The following is a 16,574-nucleotide window of genomic DNA, read 5'->3' as shown; positions in this document are numbered from 1 at the left end:
CCGCTCCATGTACAAGTACCTCTCCGCTCAATGTCAAGTATCGACAGTACCTCTCCGCTCCATGTACAAGTACCTCTCCGCTGAATGTACAAGTGTCGACAGTACATCTCCGCTCCATGTACAAGTACCTCTCCGCTCAATGTACAAGTACATCTCCGCTCCATGTACAAGTACCTCTCCGCTCAATGTACAAATACCTCTCCGCTCCATGTACAAGTAGCTCTCCGCTGAATGTACAAGTGTCGACAGTACCTCTCCGCTCAATGTACAAGTACCTCTCCGCTCAATGTACAAATACCTCTCCGCTCCATGTACAAGTACCTCTCCGCTCAATGTCAAGTATCGACAGTACCTCTCCGCTCCATGTACAAGTACCTCTCCGCTGAATGTACAAGTGTCGACAGTACCTCTCCGCTCAATGTACAAGTACCTCTCCGCTCCATGTACAAGTACCTCTCCGCTCTCATGTACAAGTACCTCTCCGCTCCATGTACAAGTACCTCTCCGCTCAATGTACAAGTACCTCTGCGCTCCATGTACAAGTACCTCTCCGCTCAATGTACAAGTACCTCTCCGCTCAATGTACAAGTGTCGACAGTACCTCTCCGCTCCATGTACAAGTACCTCTCCGCTCAATGTACAAGTGTCGACAGTACCTCTACGCTCAATGTACAAGTGTCGACAGTACCTCTCCGCTCTCATGTACAAGTACCTCTCCGATCCATGTACAAGTACATCTCCGCTCCATGTACAAGTACATCTCCGCTCAATGTACAAGTACCTCTCCGCTCCATGTACAAGTACCTATCCGCTCCATGTACAAGTACCTCTCCGCTCCATGTACAAGTACCTCTCCGCTCCATGTACAAGTACCTCTCCGCTCAATGTACAAGTACCTCTCCGCTCCATGTACAAGTACCTCTCCGCTCAATGTACAAGTACCTCTCCGCTCCATGTACAAGTACCTCTCCGCTCCATGTACAAGTACCTCTCCGCTCCATGTACAAGTACCTCTCCGCTCAATGTCAAGTATCGACAGTACCTCTCCGCTCCATGTACAAGTACCTCTCCGCTGAATGTACAAGTGTCGACAGTACCTCTCCGCTCAATGTACAAGTACCTCTCCGCTCCATGTACAAGTACCTCTCCGCTCTCATGTACAAGTACCTCTCCGCTCCATGTACAAGTACCTCTCCGCTCAATGTACAAGTACCTCTGCGCTCCATGTACAAGTACCTCTCCGCTCAATGTACAAGTACCTCTCCGCTCAATGTACAAGTGTCGACAGTACCTCTCCGCTCCATGTACAAGTACCTCTCCGCTCAATGTACAAGTGTCGACAGTACCTCTACGCTCAATGTACAAGTGTCGACAGTACCTCTCCGCTCTCATGTACAAGTACCTCTCCGATCCATGTACAAGTACATCTCCGCTCCATGTACAAGTACATCTCCGCTCAATGTACAAGTACCTCTCCGCTCCATGTACAAGTACCTCTCCGCTCCATGTACAAGTACCTCTCCGCTCCATGTACAAGTACCTCTCCGCTCCATGTACAAGTACCTCTCCGCTCAATGTACAAGTACCTCTCCGCTCCATGTACAAGTACCTCTCCGCTCCATGTACAAGTACCTCTCCGCTCCATGTACAAGTACCTCTCCGCTCAATGCACAAGTACCTCTCCGCTCCATGTACAAGTACCTCTCCGCTCCATGTACAAGTACCTCTCCGCTCCATGTACAAGTACCTCTCCGCTCAATGTACAAGTACCTCTCCGCTCCCTGTACAAGTACATCTCCGCTCCATGTACAAGTACCTCTCCGCTCCATGTACAAGTACCTCTCCGCTCCATGTACAAGTACCTCTCCGCTCAATGTCAAGTATCGACAGTACCTCTCCGCTCCATGTACAAGTACCTCTCCGCTGAATGTACAAGTGTCGACAGTACATCTCCGCTCCATGTACAAGTACCTCTCCGCTCAATGTACAAGTACATCTCCGCTCCATGTACAAGTACCTCTCCGCTCAATGTACAAATACCTCTCCGCTCCATGTACAAGTAGCTCTCCGCTGAATGTACAAGTGTCGACAGTACCTCTCCGCTCAATGTACAAGTACCTCTCCGCTCAATGTACAAATACCTCTCCGCTCCATGTACAAGTACCTCTCCGCTCAATGTCAAGTATCGACAGTACCTCTCCGCTCCATGTACAAGTACCTCTCCGCTGAATGTACAAGTGTCGACAGTACCTCTCCGCTCAATGTACAAGTACCTCTCCGCTCCATGTACAAGTACCTCTCCGCTCTCATGTACAAGTACCTCTCCGCTCCATGTACAAGTACCTCTCCGCTCAATGTACAAGTACCTCTGCGCTCCATGTACAAGTACCTCTCCGCTCAATGTACAAGTACCTCTCCGCTCAATGTACAAGTGTCGACAGTACCTCTCCGCTCCATGTACAAGTACCTCTCCGCTCAATGTACAAGTGTCGACAGTACCTCTACGCTCAATGTACAAGTGTCGACAGTACCTCTCCGCTCTCATGTACAAGTACCTCTCCGATCCATGTACAAGTACATCTCCGCTCCATGTACAAGTACATCTCCGCTCAATGTACAAGTACCTCTCCGCTCCATGTACAAGTACCTCTCCGCTCCATGTACAAGTACCTCTCCGCTCCATGTACAAGTACCTCTCCGCTCCATGTACAAGTACCTCTCCGCTCAATGTACAAGTACCTCTCCGCTCCATGTACAAGTACCTCTCCGCTCAATGTACAAGTACCTCTCTGCTCCATGTACAAGTACCTCTCCGCTCCATGTACAAGTACCTCTCCGCTCCATGTACAAGTACCTCTCCGCTCAATGTCAAGTATCGACAGTACCTCTCCGCTCCATGTACAAGTACCTCTCCGCTGAATGTACAAGTGTCGACAGTACATCTCCGCTCCATGTACAAGTACCTCTCCGCTCAATGTACAAGTACATCTCCGCTCCATGTACAAGTACCTCTCCGCTCAATGTACAAATACCTCTCCGCTCCATGTACAAGTAGCTCTCCGCTGAATGTACAAGTGTCGACAGTACCTCTCCGCTCAATGTACAAGTACCTCTCCGCTCAATGTACAAATACCTCTCCGCTCCATGTACAAGTACCTCTCCGCTCAATGTCAAGTATCGACAGTACCTCTCCGCTCCATGTACAAGTACCTCTCCGCTGAATGTACAAGTGTCGACAGTACCTCTCCGCTCAATGTACAAGTACCTCTCCGCTCCATGTACAAGTACCTCTCCGCTCTCATGTACAAGTACCTCTCCGCTCCATGTACAAGTACCTCTCCGCTCAATGTACAAGTACCTCTGCGCTCCATGTACAAGTACCTCTCCGCTCAATGTACAAGTACCTCTCCGCTCAATGTACAAGTGTCGACAGTACCTCTCCGCTCCATGTACAAGTACCTCTCCGCTCAATGTACAAGTGTCGACAGTACCTCTACGCTCAATGTACAAGTGTCGACAGTACCTCTCCGCTCTCATGTACAAGTACCTCTCCGATCCATGTACAAGTACATCTCTGCTCCATGTACAAGTACATCTCCGCTCAATGTACAAGTACCTCTCCGCTCCATGTACAAGTACCTCTCCGCTCCATGTACAAGTACCTCTCCGCTCCATGTACAAGTACCTCTCCGCTCAATGTACAAGTACCTCTCCGCTCCATGTACAAGTACCTCTCCGCTCCATGTACAAGTACCTCTCCGCTCCATGTACAAGTACCTCTCCGCTCAATGCACAAGTACCTCTCCGCTCCATGTACAAGTACCTCTCCGCTCCATGTACAAGTACCTCTCCGCTCCATGTACAAGTACCTCTCCGCTCAATGTACAAGTACCTCTCCGCTCCCTGTACAAGTACATCTCCGCTCCATGTACAAGTACCTCTCCGCTCCATGTACAAGTACCTCTCCGCTCCATGTACAAGTACCTCTCCGCTCAATGTCAAGTATCGACAGTACCTCTCCGCTCCATGTACAAGTACCTCTCCGCTGAATGTACAAGTGTCGACAGTACATCTCCGCTCCATGTACAAGTACCTCTCCGCTCAATGTACAAGTACATCTCCGCTCCATGTACAAGTACCTCTCCGCTCAATGTACAAATACCTCTCCGCTCCATGTACAAGTAGCTCTCCGCTGAATGTACAAGTGTCGACAGTACCTCTCCGCTCAATGTACAAGTACCTCTCCGCTCAATGTACAAATACCTCTCCGCTCCATGTACAAGTACCTCTCCGCTCAATGTCAAGTATCGACAGTACCTCTCCGCTCCATGTACAAGTACCTCTCCGCTGAATGTACAAGTGTCGACAGTACCTCTCCGCTCAATGTACAAGTACCTCTCCGCTCCATGTACAAGTACCTCTCCGCTCTCATGTACAAGTACCTCTCCGCTCCATGTACAAGTACCTCTCCGCTCAATGTACAAGTACCTCTGCGCTCCATGTACAAGTACCTCTCCGCTCAATGTACAAGTACCTCTCCGCTCAATGTACAAGTGTCGACAGTACCTCTCCGCTCCATGTACAAGTACCTCTCCGCTCAATGTACAAGTGTCGACAGTACCTCTACGCTCAATGTACAAGTGTCGACAGTACCTCTCCGCTCTCATGTACAAGTACCTCTCCGATCCATGTACAAGTACATCTCCGCTCCATGTACAAGTACATCTCCGCTCAATGTACAAGTACCTCTCCGCTCCATGTACAAGTACCTCTCCGCTCCATGTACAAGTACCTCTCCGCTCCATGTACAAGTACCTCTCCGCTCCATGTACAAGTACCTCTCCGCTCCATGTACAAGTACCTCTCCGCTCAATGTACAAGTACCTCTCCGCTCCATGTACAAGTACCTCTCCGCTCAATGTACAAGTACCTCTCCGCTCCATGTACAAGTACCTCTCCGCTCCATGTACAAGTACCTCTCCGCTCCATGTACAAGTACCTCTCCGCTCAATGTCAAGTATCGACAGTACCTCTCCGCTCCATGTACAAGTACCTCTCCGCTGAATGTACAAGTGTCGACAGTACCTCTCCGCTCAATGTACAAGTACCTCTCCGCTCCATGTACAAGTACCTCTCCGCTCTCATGTACAAGTACCTCTCCGCTCCATGTACAAGTACCTCTCCGCTCAATGTACAAGTACCTCTGCGCTCCATGTACAAGTACCTCTCCGCTCAATGTACAAGTACCTCTCCGCTCAATGTACAAGTGTCGACAGTACCTCTCCGCTCCATGTACAAGTACCTCTCCGCTCAATGTACAAGTGTCGACAGTACCTCTACGCTCAATGTACAAGTGTCGACAGTACCTCTCCGCTCTCATGTACAAGTACCTCTCCGATCCATGTACAAGTACATCTCCGCTCCATGTACAAGTACATCTCCGCTCAATGTACAAGTACCTCTCCGCTCCATGTACAAGTACCTCTCCGCTCCATGTACAAGTACCTCTCCGCTCCATGTACAAGTACCTCTCCGCTCCATGTACAAGTACCTCTCCGCTCAATGTACAAGTACCTCTCCGCTCCATGTACAAGTACCTCTCCGCTCCATGTACAAGTACCTCTCCGCTCCATGTACAAGTACCTCTCCGCTCAATGCACAAGTACCTCTCCGCTCCATGTACAAGTACCTCTCCGCTCCATGTACAAGTACCTCTCCGCTCCATGTACAAGTACCTCTCCGCTCAATGTACAAGTACCTCTCCGCTCCCTGTACAAGTACATCTCCGCTCCATGTACAAGTACCTCTCCGCTCCATGTACAAGTACCTCTCCGCTCAATGTACAAGTGTCGACAGTACCTCTCCGCTCCATGTACAAGTACCTCTCCGCTCCATGTACAAGTACCTCTCCGCTCAATGTACAAGTGTCGACAGTACCTCTCCGCTCCATCTACAAGTACCTCTCCGCTCAATGTACAAGTACCTCTCCGCTGAATGTACAAGTACCTCTCCGCTCCATGTACAAGTACCTCTCCGCTCCATGTACAAATACCTCTCCGCTCCATGTACAAGTACCTCTCCGCTCCATGTACAAGCACCTCTCCGCTACATGTACAAGTACCTCTCCGCTCCATGTACAAGTACCTCTCCGCTCCATGTACAAGTACCTCTCCGCTCAATGTACAAGTACCTCTCCGCTCCATGTACAAATACCTCTCCGCTCCATGTACAAATACCTCTCCGCTCCATGTACAAGTACCTCTCCGCTCCATGTACCAGTACCTCTCCGCTCAATGTACAAGTACATCTCCGCTCAATGTACAAGTACATCTCCGCTCAATGTACAAGTACGTCTCCGCTCAATGTACAAGTACCTCTCCGCTCAATGTACAAGTACCTCTCCGCTCCATGTACAAGTACCTCTCCGCTCAATGTACAAGTACATCTCCGCTCCATGTACCAGTACCTCTCCGCTCAATGTACAAGTACCTCTCCGCTCAATGTACAAGTACATCTCCGCTCCATGTACAAGTACGTCTCCGCTCAATGTATAAGTACCTCTCCGCTCCATGTACAAGTACCTCTCCGCTCCATGTACAAGTACATCTCCGCTCCATGTACAAGTACATCTCCGCTCCATGTACAAGTACCTCTCCGCTCCATGTACAAGTACCTCTCCGCTCCATGTACAAGTACATCTCCGCTCCATGTACAAGTACCTCTCCGCTCAATGTACAAGTACATCTCCGCTCCATGTACAAGTACATCTCCGCTCCATGTACAAGTACCTCTCCGCTCAATGTACAAGTACATCTCCGCTCCATGTACCAGTACCTCTCCGCTCAATGTACAAGTACATCTCCACTCCATGTACAAGTACCTCTCCGCTCAATGTACAAGTACATCTCCGCTCCATGTACCAGTACCTCTCCGCTCAATGTACAAGTACATCTCCACTCCATGTACAAGTACCTCTCCGCTCAATGTACAAGTACATCTCCGCTCCATGTACCAGTACCTCTCCGCTCAATGTACAAGTACATCTCCGCTCCATGTACAAGTACCTCTCCGCTCAATGTACAAGTACCTCTCCGCTCAATGTACAAGTACATCTCCGCTCCATGTACCAGTACCTCTCCGCTCAATGTACAAGTACATCTGCGCTCCATGTAGGGCTGGGTATCGTTCAAAATTTTTCGATATCGATACCGTTTCGATACTTGTATTTCGATACCGGTTCCTGAACGATACTTTTTTCGATACCAATTTTTAGAAAAATCCATTTTAACAAAAATAAAACTGCATTACACATTGAAATTATTTTACAAATCTTTAGTTTCCCCCCATCTTAAGTTTTACAGCAGAAAAAAATAAAACCTACTGTATTTAACATAACTTTAAGTTCTCTAAACGTATTGCCGTCCCTACAAAAAATATTGGAGTACTACAAAGGAAAGAAATGTAGCTAAAACAAATAAATCAGTGGAATAGTTTTCAGTGCAAAACAGAGAGTTGCAAATCAGGGTTTAATGCTCACTGATGCAACAGAACTCTATTCTTGTACAAACTGATGAGATGGCTCCACTTCATGCATGGAAGACTAGTTGAGCATTGACTAGCCTATCAATATAGCCTTATATGCCACAAAGTGAATCGCATTTATATTCAACAAACTATCATGACATCAGCGTTTGTTAACGAGTTGCTAAAAATACATGGGCGATAACTGCCCGCTTGCACATAACGCTAATTAATTAAACATTAACGCTAGCGTTGCAGATCAGTGTGCTCACTGCTGCAACAGAACGTCATTCTTGTCAAATCTGACGAGACAGCTCAACTTCACTGACTAGCCAATCAATATAAATGAATCGCATTTACATTCAACAAACTATCATGACATCAGCGTTTGTTAACGAGTTGCTAAAAATACACAATGCCCGCTTGCGCATAACGTTACGGCGGCAATTAATTAAACGATCTAATGCTACAACTCACAGCCAGATGCATGGATTTGTCAGACTGAGGGATCTGATAACCGCTAACTTGCGGTAAGCTGAGCTGACCCACCTCTCAATTATTTCTCTTGTCTGTGGAAACCAGTCCGTGTTGTTTCTGTTTCTTTTCCTGCTTTTCATCATCTTCGCCATATGGTAATCCAGGATAGGAGTAGCTTGAGTGGCTAACTTCTTGTATACTATCCGCACCGCACGCCTGGCTCACAGTCACAACAAACACACCGGCTAAAGTGGGCGTAACGTTTCCTGCATGCCTCTACATGACAGCCAATCACCAGCCGTATTAGAGCGCGGCGTGCAAGCATGTCGCATGCTTATAGGCTCAATGACGCTGTTTTGTTTTGGTATCGAAAATTGGTATCGATTGACAAGGGAGGCTTCGATACCCCTTAGTATCGATGTTTCCATTTCGGTGCCAAGTAAGTATCGAAACTTGATACCCAGCCCTAGCTCCATGTACAAGTACCTCTCCGCTCAATGTACAAGTACCTCTCCGCTCAATGTACAAGTACCTCTCCGCTCCATGTACAAGTACCTCTCCGCTCCATGTACAAGTACCTCTCCGCTCCATGTACAAGTACCTCTCCGCTCCATGTACAAGTACATCTCTGCTCCATGTACAAGTACCTCTCCGCTCAATGTACAAGTACATCTCCGCTCCATGTACAAGTACCTCTCCGCTCCATGTACAAGTACATCTCCGCTCCATGTACAAGTACCTCTCCGCTCCATGTACAAGTACCTCTCCGCTCAATGTACAAGTACATCTCCGCTCCATGTACAAGTACCTCTCCGCTCCATGTACAAGTACATCTCCGCTCCATGTACAAGTACCTCTCCGCTCAATGTACAAGTACATCTCCGCTCCATGTACAAGTACATCTCCACTCCATGTACAAGTACCTCTCCGCTCAATGTACAAGTACATCTCCGCTCCATGTACCAGTACCTCTCCGCTCAATGTACAAGTACATCTCCACTCCATGTACAAGTACCTCTCCGCTCAATGTACAAGTACATCTCCGCTCCATGTACCAGTACCTCTCCGCTCAATGTACAAGTACATCTCCACTCCATGTACAAGTACCTCTCCGCTCAATGTACAAGTACATCTCCGCTCCATGTACCAGTACCTCTCCGCTCAATGTACAAGTACATCTCCGCTCCATGTACAAGTACCTCTCCGCTCAATGTACAAGTACCTCTCCGCTCAATGTACAAGTACATCTCCGCTCCATGTACCAGTACCTCTCCGCTCAATGTACAAGTACATCTGCGCTCCATGTAGGGCTGGGTATCGTTCAAAATTTTTCGATATCGATACCGTTTCGATACTTGGATTTCGATACCGGTTCCTGAACGATACTTTTTTCGATACCAATTTTTAGAAAAATCCATTTTAACAAAAATAAAACTGCATTACACATTGAAATTATTTTACACATCTTTAGTTTCCCCCCATCTTAAGTTTTACAGCAGAAAAAAATAAAACCTACTGTATTTAACATAACTTTAAGTTCTCTAAACGTATTGCCGTCGCTACAAAAAATATTGGAGTACTACAAAGGAAAGAAATGTAGCTAAAACAAATAAATCAGTGGAATAGTTTTCAGTGCAAAACAGAGTTGCAAATCAGGGTTTAATGCTCACTGATGCAACAGAACTCTATTCTTGTACAAACTGATGAGATGGCTCCACTTCATGCATGGAAGACTAGTTGAGCATTGACTAGCCTATCAATATAGCCTTATATGCCACAAAGTGAATCGCATTTATATTCAACAAACTATCATGACATCAGCGTTTGTTAACGAGTTGCTAAAAATACATGGGCGATAACTGCCCGCTTGCACATAACGCTAATTAATTAAACATTAACGCTAGCGTTGCAGATCAGTGTGCTCACTGCTGCAACAGAACGTCATTCTTGTCAAATCTGACGAGACAGCTCAACTTCACTGACTAGCCAATCAATATAAATGAATCGCATTTACATTCAACAAACTATCATGACATCAGCGTTTGTTAACGAGTTGCTAAAAATACACAATGCCCGCTTGCGCATAACGTTACGGCGGCAATTAATTAAACGATCTAATGCTACAACTCACAGCCAGATGCATGGATTTGTCAGACTGAGGGATCTGATAACCGCTAACTTGCGGTAAGCTGAGCTGACCCACCTCTCAATTATTTCTCTTGTCTGTGGAAACCAGTCCGTGTTGTTTCTGTTTCTTTTCCTGCTTTTCATCATCTTCGCCATATGGTAATCCAGGATAGGAGTAGCTTGAGTGGCTAACTTCTTGTATACTATCCGCACCGCACGCCTGGCTCACAGTCACAACAAACACACCGGCTAAAGTGGGCGTAACGTTTCCTGCATGCCTCTACATGACAGCCAATCACCAGCCGTATTAGAGCGCGGCGTGCAAGCATGTCGCATGCTTATAGGCTCAATGACGCTGTTTTGTTTTGGTATCGAAAATTGGTATCGATTGACAAGGGAGGCTTCGATACCCCTTAGTATCGATGTTTCCATTTCGGTGCCAAGTAAGTATCGAAACTCGATACCCAGCCCTAGCTCCATGTACAAGTACCTCTCCGCTCAATGTACAAGTACCTCTCCGCTCAATGTACAAGTACCTCTCCGCTCCATGTACAAGTACCTCTCCGCTCCATGTACAAGTACCTCTCCGCTCCATGTACAAGTACCTCTCCGCTCCATGTACAAGTACATCTCTGCTCCATGTACAAGTACCTCTCCGCTCAATGTACAAGTACATCTCCGCTCCATGTACAAGTACCTCTCCGCTCCATGTACAAGTACATCTCCGCTCCATGTACAAGTACCTCTCCGCTCCATGTACAAGTACCTCACCGCTCAATGTACAAGTACATCTCCGCTCCATGTACAAGTACATCTCTGCTCCATGTACAAGTACCTCTCCGCTCAATGTACAAGTACATCTCCGCTCCATGTACAAGTACCTCTCCGCTCCATGTACAAGTACCTCTCCGCTCCATGTACAAGTACCTCTCCGCTCCATGTACAAGTACCTCTCCGCTCCATGTACAAGTACCTCTCCGCTCAATGTCAAGTGTCGACAGTACCTCTCCGCTCCATGTACAAATACCTCTCCGCTCTCATGTACAAGTACCTCTCCGCTCCATGTACAAGTACCTCTCCGCTCAATGTCAAGTGTCGACAGTACCTCTCCGCTCCATGTACAAATACCTCTCCGCTCCATGTACAAGTACCTCTCCGCTCTCATGTACAAGTACCTCTCCGCTCCATGTACAAGTAGCTCTCCGCTCAATGTACAAGTGTCGACAGTACCTTTCCGCTCCATGTACAAATACCTCTCCGCTCTCATGTACAAGTACCTCTCTGCTCCATGTACAAGTACCTCTCCGCTCAATGTACAAATACCTCTCCGCTCCATGTATAAGTACCTCTCCGCTCTATGTACAAGTACCTCTCCGCTCCATGTACAAGTACCTCTCCGCTCAATGTACAAATACCTCTCCGCTCCATGTACAAGTAGCTCTCCGCTGAATGTACAAGTGTCGACAGTACCTCTCCGCTCAATGTACAAGTACCTCTCCGCTCAATGTACAAATACCTCTCCGCTCCATGTACAAGTACCTCTCCGCTCAATGTCAAGTATCGACAGTACCTCTCCGCTCCATGTACAAGTACCTCTCCGCTGAATGTACAAGTGTCGACAGTACCTCTCCGCTCAATGTACAAGTACCTCTCCGCTCCATGTACAAGTACCTCTCCGCTCCATGTACAAGTACCTCTCCGCTCCATGTACAAGTACCTCTCCGCTCCATGTACAAGTACCTCTCCGCTCAATGTACAAGTACCTCTCCGCTCCATGTACAAGTACCTCTCCGCTCCATGTACAAGTACCTCTCCGCTCCATGTACCAGTACCTCTCCGCTCCATGTACAAGTACCTCTCCGCTCAATGTACAAGTACCTCTCCGCTCCCTGTACAAGTACATCTCCGCTCCATGTACAAGTACCTCTCCGCTCCATGTACAAGTACCTCTCCGCTCAATGTACAAGTGTCGACAGTACCTCTCCGCTCCATGTACAAGTACCTCTCCGCTCCATGTACAAGTACCTCTCCGCTCAATGTACAAGTGTCGACAGTACCTCTCCGCTCCATCTACAAGTACCTCTCCGCTCAATGTACAAGTACCTCTCCGCTGAATGTACAAGTACCTCTCCGCTCCATGTACAAGTACCTCTCCGCTCCATGTACAAATACCTCTCCGCTCCATGTACAAGTACCTCTCCGCTCCATGTACAAGCACCTCTCCGCTACATGTACAAGTACCTCTCCGCTCCATGTACAAGTACCTCTCCGCTCCATGTACAAGTACCTCTCCGCTCAATGTACAAGTACCTCTCCGCTCCATGTACAAATACCTCTCCGCTCCATGTACAAATACCTCTCCGCTCCATGTACAAGTACCTCTCCGCTCCATGTACCAGTACCTCTCCGCTCAATGTACAAGTACATCTCCGCTCAATGTACAAGTACATCTCCGCTCAATGTACAAGTACGTCTCCGCTCAATGTACAAGTACCTCTCCGCTCAATGTACAAGTACCTCTCCGCTCCATGTACAAGTACCTCTCCGCTCAATGTACAAGTACATCTCCGCTCCATGTACCAGTACCTCTCCGCTCAATGTACAAGTACCTCTCCGCTCAATGTACAAGTACATCTCCGCTCCATGTACAAGTACGTCTCCGCTCAATGTATAAGTACCTCTCCGCTCCATGTACAAGTACCTCTCCGCTCCATGTACAAGTACATCTCCGCTCCATGTACAAGTACATCTCCGCTCCATGTACAAGTACCTCTCCGCTCCATGTACAAGTACCTCTCCGCTCCATGTACAAGTACATCTCCGCTCCATGTACAAGTACCTCTCCGCTCAATGTACAAGTACATCTCCGCTCCATGTACAAGTACATCTCCGCTCCATGTACAAGTACCTCTCCGCTCAATGTACAAGTACATCTCCGCTCCATGTACCAGTACCTCTCCGCTCAATGTACAAGTACATCTCCACTCCATGTACAAGTACCTCTCCGCTCAATGTACAAGTACATCTCCGCTCCATGTACCAGTACCTCTCCGCTCAATGTACAAGTACATCTCCACTCCATGTACAAGTACCTCTCCGCTCAATGTACAAGTACATCTCCGCTCCATGTACCAGTACCTCTCCGCTCAATGTACAAGTACATCTCCGCTCCATGTACAAGTACCTCTCCGCTCAATGTACAAGTACCTCTCCGCTCAATGTACAAGTACATCTCCGCTCCATGTACCAGTACCTCTCCGCTCAATGTACAAGTACATCTGCGCTCCATGTAGGGCTGGGTATCGTTCAAAATTTTTCGATATCGATACCGTTTCGATACTTGGATTTCGATACCGGTTCCTGAACGATACTTTTTTCGATACCAATTTTTAGAAAAATCCATTTTAACAAAAATAAAACTGCATTACACATTGAAATTATTTTACAAATCTTTAGTTTCCCCCCATCTTAAGTTTTACAGCAGAAAAAAATAAAACCTACTGTATTTAACATAACTTTAAGTTCTCTAAACGTATTGCCGTCCCTACAAAAAATATTGGAGTACTACAAAGGAAAGAAATGTAGCTAAAACAAATAAATCAGTGGAATAGTTTTCAGTGCAAAACAGAGAGTTGCAAATCAGGGTTTAATGCTCACTGATGCAACAGAACTCTATTCTTGTACAAACTGATGAGATGGCTCCACTTCATGCATGGAAGACTAGTTGAGCATTGACTAGCCTATCAATATAGCCTTATATGCCACAAAGTGAATCGCATTTATATTCAACAAACTATCATGACATCAGCGTTTGTTAACGAGTTGCTAAAAATACATGGGCGATAACTGCCCGCTTGCACATAACGCTAATTAATTAAACATTAACGCTAGCGTTGCAGATCAGTGTGCTCACTGCTGCAACAGAACGTCATTCTTGTCAAATCTGACGAGACAGCTCAACTTCACTGACTAGCCAATCAATATAAATGAATCGCATTTACATTCAACAAACTATCATGACATCAGCGTTTGTTAACGAGTTGCTAAAAATACACAATGCCCGCTTGCGCATAACGTTACGGCGGCAATTAATTAAACGATCTAATGCTACAACTCACAGCCAGATGCATGGATTTGTCAGACTGAGGGATCTGATAACCGCTAACTTGCGGTAAGCTGAGCTGACCCACCTCTCAATTATTTCTCTTGTCTGTGGAAACCAGTCCGTGTTGTTTCTGTTTCTTTTCCTGCTTTTCATCATCTTCGCCATATGGTAATCCAGGATAGGAGTAGCTTGAGTGGCTAACTTCTTGTATACTATCCGCACCGCACGCCTGGCTCACAGTCACAACAAACACACCGGCTAAAGTGGGCGTAACGTTTCCTGCATGCCTCTACATGACAGCCAATCACCAGCCGTATTAGAGCGCGGCGTGCAAGCATGTCGCATGCTTATAGGCTCAATGACGCTGTTTTGTTTTGGTATCGAAAATTGGTATCGATTGACAAGGGAGGCTTCGATACCCCTTAGTATCGATGTTTCCATTTCGGTGCCAAGTAAGTATCGAAACTCGATACCCAGCCCTAGCTCCATGTACAAGTACCTCTCCGCTCAATGTACAAGTACCTCTCCGCTCAATGTACAAGTACCTCTCCGCTCCATGTACAAGTACCTCTCCGCTCCATGTACAAGTACCTCTCCGCTCCATGTACAAGTACCTCTCCGCTCCATGTACAAGTACATCTCTGCTCCATGTACAAGTACCTCTCCGCTCAATGTACAAGTACATCTCCGCTCCATGTACAAGTACCTCTCCGCTCCATGTACAAGTACATCTCCGCTCCATGTACAAGTACCTCTCCGCTCCATGTACAAGTACCTCTCCGCTCAATGTACAAGTACATCTCCGCTCCATGTACAAGTACCTCTCCGCTCCATGTACAAGTACATCTCCGCTCCATGTACAAGTACCTCTCCGCTCAATGTACAAGTACATCTCCGCTCCATGTACAAGTACATCTCCACTCCATGTACAAGTACCTCTCCGCTCAATGTACAAGTACATCTCCGCTCCATGTACCAGTACCTCTCCGCTCAATGTACAAGTACATCTCCACTCCATGTACAAGTACCTCTCCGCTCAATGTACAAGTACATCTCCGCTCCATGTACCAGTACCTCTCCGCTCAATGTACAAGTACATCTCCACTCCATGTACAAGTACCTCTCCGCTCAATGTACAAGTACATCTCCGCTCCATGTACCAGTACCTCTCCGCTCAATGTACAAGTACATCTCCGCTCCATGTACAAGTACCTCTCCGCTCAATGTACAAGTACCTCTCCGCTCAATGTACAAGTACATCTCCGCTCCATGTACCAGTACCTCTCCGCTCAATGTACAAGTACATCTGCGCTCCATGTAGGGCTGGGTATCGTTCAAAATTTTTCGATATCGATACCGTTTCGATACTTGGATTTCGATACCGGTTCCTGAACGATACTTTTTTCGATACCAATTTTTAGAAAAATCCATTTTAACAAAAATAAAACTGCATTACACATTGAAATTATTTTACACATCTTTAGTTTCCCCCCATCTTAAGTTTTACAGCAGAAAAAAATAAAACCTACTGTATTTAACATAACTTTAAGTTCTCTAAACGTATTGCCGTCCCTACAAAAAATATTGGAGTACTACAAAGGAAAGAAATGTAGCTAAAACAAATAAATCAGTGGAATAGTTTTCAGTGCAAAACAGAGAGTTGCAAATCAGGGTTTAATGCTCACTGATGCAACAGAACTCTATTCTTGTACAAACTGATGAGATGGCTCCACTTCATGCATGGAAGACTAGTTGAGCATTGACTAGCCTATCAATATAGCCTTATATGCCACAAAGTGAATCGCATTTATATTCAACAAACTATCATGACATCAGCGTTTGTTAACGAGTTGCTAAAAATACATGGGCGATAACTGCCCGCTTGCACATAACGCTAATTAATTAAACATTAACGCTAGCGTTGCAGATCAGTGTGCTCACTGCTGCAACAGAACGTCATTCTTGTCAAATCTGACGAGACAGCTCAACTTCACTGACTAGCCAATCAATATAAATGAATCGCATTTACATTCAACAAACTATCATGACATCAGCGTTTGTTAACGAGTTGCTAAAAATACACAATGCCCGCTTGCGCATAACGTTACGGCGGCAATTAATTAAACGATCTAATGCTACAACTCACAGCCAGATGCATGGATTTGTCAGACTGAGGGATCTGATAACCGCTAACTTGCGGTAAGCTGAGCTGACCCACCTCTCAATTATTTCTCTTGTCTGTGGAAACCAGTCCGTGTTGTTTCTGTTTCTTTTCCTGCTTTTCATCATCTTCGCCATATGGTAATCCAGGATAGGAGTAGCTTGAGTGGCTAACTTCTTGTAT

Source organism: Poromitra crassiceps (assembly GCF_964638095.1).
Source record: "Poromitra crassiceps genome assembly, contig: HAP1_SCAFFOLD_77, whole genome shotgun sequence".
In the NCBI taxonomy this organism is placed as follows: domain Eukaryota; kingdom Metazoa; phylum Chordata; class Actinopteri; order Beryciformes; family Melamphaidae; genus Poromitra; species Poromitra crassiceps.
This window is presented reverse-complemented; position numbering follows the sequence as displayed.